Source organism: Juglans microcarpa x Juglans regia, chromosome 4S (assembly GCF_004785595.1).
Source record: "Juglans microcarpa x Juglans regia isolate MS1-56 chromosome 4S, Jm3101_v1.0, whole genome shotgun sequence".
Taxonomy (NCBI): domain Eukaryota; kingdom Viridiplantae; phylum Streptophyta; class Magnoliopsida; order Fagales; family Juglandaceae; genus Juglans; species Juglans microcarpa x Juglans regia.
Window position 1 is genome coordinate 15,863,985 of NC_054601.1, and position 5,715 is coordinate 15,869,699.

The window sequence follows — 5,715 nt, forward strand, 5'->3', positions numbered from 1 at the left end:
TTAGGCTTAAATGTCTTCTACCAATATTTTTATCATGAAACGCTTTCGTTTGAGCCTTATAGATTTTATAGTTCTCATAAGCATCATTTTTCAATTCCTCCAACTCGGTTAACTAAAAATTCCTAAGCTTACTAGCTTCAATTTCGAAGAAATACTAATAGGAAAAGTATCACCTAGGCCAAAAAATGCATACTTTAAACTTGAGGGTGGCGGTTTCAATTCCAATTTGGGACTCTCCACACTTGAAGGAATTTGTTTTTCACTTTTCTTAGGCAATTCCTCAAATTTTGATTGCCAAGCTTGTGTTCCATAATCCTGAGTTTCATAAAAAATAACACAAATATCAACAACATCAAATGAATCACTAATAGTATCAAACTTAGAATTAACATGGAAATATTCAAGGGGATTAGAATCGTGAGTTGCGTGAACTCTCTTGTCTATGAGTGCGTCAATCATGTATGTTTGTTGGCACTCATCATCCTCCTTGGGCTGATTACTGATGTGGAATATGTTGACCTCCATGGTCATGTTTCCAAAAGACAGTTTTATCAGCCCATTCCTGCAGTTTATAAGTGCATTAGTAGTATCAAGGAAAGGTCTACCAAATATAAGAGGAATCTTAGAGTCAAACTCAATAACCGACTGAGTGTCCAAGTTTAAAAAATCAACAAGGTAGTAAAACTTGTCAATTTGGATCAAAACATCCACAACTATCCCTCTTGGTTTCTTAATTGAACGGCTAAGAAAACAACAGAAGTAAGCTTAATTTCACCCAAGCCAAGCTACAAATAAATGGAATAAGGCATCAAATTTACACAGCTCCTAAATCTAACAACGCTTGCCCAAACTCATGATTTCCAATATTACATGCAATGGTTGGACAACTAGGATCCTTGTACTTAGGAGGAATTTGTTGCTCAATTAGAGCACTAACTTGCTCTATCAGGAATGCTGTCTTCTTAACATCGTGCTTCCTCTTAGCTGTACATAAATCTTTGAGAACTTTTGCATTAGTAGGAACTTGTTTAATAACATGCAAAAGAGGAAGATTGATCTTTACCTGCCTAAGGTTCTCCATGATTTCATTGATAGAATCCAAAGTTTGCATACCAAATTTTAAAGCTTGAGGAAATGGTACCTTAACTAGGCTCTTGATTACCTCAACTTTCTTGGGCAACTCTATTATTGCTTTGCTCCTCTTCAACATCCTCTGGCTTGTTCAGTGTTGGGATGTATAATGACTTACCACTTCTCCTCACAATGGCATTCACATCCTTCAAATTCTCTTGTGTCATGTGTTGACCATGGATTGCAAACTGAGCTTGAGAAGGGAACTTATCTCGCTCATTCACACTCAAAGAGCTCATCAATTTGGACACTTGGCTCTTTATCTCTTTATTTTCTTCAACAACCTGCGTAATCAAAGATTCAAACTTGTGGTTAGTCTTACCATGTGCCTCAATGAAAGCATGCAAAGTGTCTTCTAAAGTACTCCTAGAAGATGAAGGTGAATGATATGGTGCAGGATATGATCTAGGGGTTGTGCAGGCAGTTGGTTTTCAGACTTCTAGCTAAAATTAGAGTGATTGCGCCTCCTCGGATTATAGGTATCAGAGTAAGGTGTAAAAGACTTCTTTTACATACCTAAGGCATTACATTGTTCCTCATACATCCCTCTCATCTCAGTAAATATGAGACAGTCTTGGGCAAGGTGATCTACCCCACCACACACAAAACATGGTCCAAAAGACTCTGCATGATTAGTTACGTGTGTTGGCTTTAAGTCCTTAGTCTTTAACACATCTAAGCTCCCTAGTGAGGATCTCAACCTTAGCCTTTAGGTTATTCTCTTCCCTGAGATGGTAAATTCCACCACTATTTGGGTTTCCTACAGGTCATGACCTATTTGTGCTCTCAGTAGCACTAGGTCCAGTCCAAGTGTGAGTTTTTTCAGCAAGTTTATTGAGGTATTCTATGGCCTCATCAGGATCTTTATGTAAGAACTCACTATTACACATCATCTCCACAAATTGGCACTCTCTAGGTGTAAGTCTATCATAAAAATAGCTCACTAAGCGCCAATTCTCATACCCATGATGAGGACACATACTCAACAGCTCCTTAAATCTCTCCCAAGACTACAAAGTCTCACTGTCCTTTTGTGTAAAGGTGGAGATTTGTCTTTTTAATGCATTGGTCTTATGTTGGGGAAAGTATTCATTAAAGAAGACATGAGTCATCTCACTTCATTATCCAATAGATCGGGGTCTCAGTGAGTATAGCCAACTATTAGCTCTATCCTTCAAAGAGAAAGGAAAGAACTTAAGTCTCACAATGTCATCAGTTGCATTTTGACTATGAAAAGTCACAACTACTTCCTCAAACTCTCTAATATGCACATATGGATTTTTATTTTCCAAACCATGAAAAGTAGGGAGTAACTGTATCATCCCTATTTTAAAATCCAGTTGGCGAGTATTAGCTGGAAACATGATGCATGATGGTGTGATAGTGCGTGTAAGGTGGAGGTAATCATGAAGAGTTCTAATGGGTTGATCTTCGTGTTTACTTATTTCCTCGGGACTAGATGGATTGTCAAATAAAGGATTTATAAAACTTGATTCTGACTCTTCCATAGGCCTACAAGCAAATCTACCTCAGATGTCTCTATATCTGTGCATGCAAGATAACAAAATACTAAAAATGAAAAATACTACGAAAAGAAAAGAAAAAAATAATGCAGCAACCTAAAAGAGGAAATGAGGTTACTGCCTTTACAAACTCCTAAAATAAAAACCTATCTAGCAATTCTTCTACCATCTCCTTGGCAACTATGACGCCCACAGATTACGCTTGGGATCGAACGGACATGTGAAGCGTCAAGACATGCAATACAAGGTTACCTGCCCCCGTTCATGACATATAAGATGTAATGCTCCTAACATGCATCTAGTATTATGCAATATTCGCAGCAGATAATTTTTTTTTGAGCAATACTACGCACCAAACTTATAATATATCAAATACTTAAAACATACTTCATACATAAAGACATACTAAACAACTGAGATCACAACACTAGTCCAAAATGGTTATGAACAAAGAGTGCTGGAGATTGAACTCCACAAAATACAAGTAGTAATCTAAGGCAACACACCGTCGCTTAGTCGACCATTTCCAGTTGGTTGATTCCTCGTTCTCCTTCAGATCCTGTAACAAGATCTATCATTCGGGAGGAATGGTAGTTGGGACTACCACAATGAGATTTGATTACAAATCTTAGCAAGTTAACAAAAAACTTTCACAAAGGTTAATGATGTATGCATGGCAATAAAGGCATGAATGCGCACAATCAAAGTCAATAGTAAACATAACTTAACCTGACATAACATGGCATTAAATAATAAGCATAACGTGACTTGACGTAATACGACATGAAATAATACGCAAAACGTGACTTGACACAACATGACATGAGCTTACATAACTTAAACTAAAACTGAAACTTAGCTTGATGTGACATAAACTTGAAAGTTGACATGAACGTAAACTTGAACATAACATAACGTGAAAGATATGAACTTGGAATCTTATTCAGTAGAATTAATCATAAAGTGACCATACGGGTGCTACACGGGTCCCCTTGAGCCGTGTGTTTCTGCAGATTACCGCATCACAATACAAGTGTCTATACTAGCTATGAGTGCGTTAATACGTACTCCACAGTTGTTGTGGCCTCACGTATTCTACGTGTCACAATTGTTGTGTCTCACATAGTGTATGCTCCACAGTTGTTGTGGCCCTATACTTCATGCTCCATAGTTGTTGTGGTCCCATGAATTGTTTGTGCTACACTTTCTGTGGACACACGTAAAATAAAGTGTGGCTCCACCGGCATTAGTGTCTGGTGTGCTCCGGTGACCAGCTAGTTAGGCCTCATTCGCAACCTATTGACTGTACTTCGTCAACCTAGGGAATTTCACACCTATTTAGATACTCCAGCGTGAACAAAGGAGTTCCACTAGGATATTATCCCATCCTAGCACTTAAGGTCGTGATTAACATGAATGACTTAACAAGACAGTTCTCGAGATACACAAACTGTATTCAAGACGGGATGACATGAATACGAAAAGATAGAAGTCTTGACATACATAATGTGACGTGAATGTAAGATGACAGACATGACATACTTTAAGACATAAATGTAACATAAAATATTTCAATGTAACAGACAATATTTCGTGACATTGCATAACATGTAATAGATAATATTTCATAACACGGCATAACATGTGACAATGATATTATGTGACATGATATACATGTAACAGATGGCATACGTAATGTAACATACTTGCAACTAATAGTAACATATGACAAAATATATTTTGTAATAGATAAGATTTTCGTGACAGAATAATTCGTGTAATAGATAAACATGTGATGACATGGCATGGCATGGCATATATAACAACATACGAACATAAACTGTAGTTCCCTTACCCATCACATATACACTGTAAACTGATAGTAAGTTAAGAGCTAACTTACCTTAATAGTCGCATTCTATGAGAATAAAGCGCGAAACACGAGGAATTGTAGGAGGGTATTCTAAAAGTTAGAAATTAATTTACTAACAATTAGAAATGTGAAAGAGATAACTTAGAGTAAAATTTTCATTTTACCCTTTACATGGGGAAAATGACCATTTTACCCATAACTTAAAGATTTCACATCCCAACTCTAAAAATTATCAAAATTTACATTCCTCATGTAAATTTTGTCCTAAACTCAAATATCAAATCAGAAAAATTTAAAACCATTCAAAACTATGGAAAACTCACTATGGCCGAAACATCCATAGGATTTTTCCCTTGATTTTTTGTTGCAATTTCTTCCATCTTCAAAACCCAAGATCAAACCAAATTTTGTAACAAAGATCTTCCTATCCTAAGTTTAAAAACACACTTAAAAGATCCATTAAGAAAAAGCAAATCATCAACACTAAACTTTTTTTTTTTTTTTTTTTTGTAAAAAGACAGAAACTTTTTAACAAAAAGTAAACCCTTGAATCACAAGTTTTGAACTTAATAATAACATCTCCAAGAATTCCAAAAAATAAATCTTACTTCTAACACATTCATAACATCATCCTAAGATCAACCATGTCTTAAATGATTAAACAAAAGTCACCAAAAATACAAAACAACACTTGGAGTTTTTGGTTTTAAACTTAGTCCAAAACAGAAATTTTTCTCTCCTCTAACTTTGATTAATATATTGCTCCATGGCTTAAAGACATGTGATTTTCAAACTAAAACATCTCATGGTTTAAAAATGTGTCCTAAAGAAGATCCAACCATCAAACTTAAAATCACATGGCCAAAATTCAACAAAACAAGGATCTAACCCAGAAACATCAAATCTTAAACCAAACTGAAATTCCCTTGCATAGAAAGTCATATCTTTAAAACTAATACTAAATATCTTTGAAAGAACATCCTAACATGTATATAAGAGGCTTAGGATCATCATATAAAAATATCAAAGCCTTTGGAATAAAATTAAACAATGAAATATTCAAACTTTCACAGAACAAAAACTGTTTTTCCACTTCCAATTTTCAAGTTTCTAAAGCTAAGGAAATCTATCATCAAAAGCTTTATTCATGCAACAAAACCTCAATGAACATTCTTAAACACACGCTAC

The 5,715-nt window shown here is 35.5% G+C and overlaps 1 non-coding gene across 1 annotated transcript; it reads left to right on the forward strand.

Annotated features, from left to right (window-relative positions):
• Window positions 1–2,091: 2,091 nt before the first annotated feature.
• LOC121263929 lies at window positions 2,092–2,196 on the forward strand. The gene has a single exon (XR_005940410.1). It is a non-coding gene; the product is annotated as a small nucleolar RNA R71 (small nucleolar RNA).
• The last annotated feature ends 3,519 nt before the right edge of the window (window positions 2,197–5,715 follow it).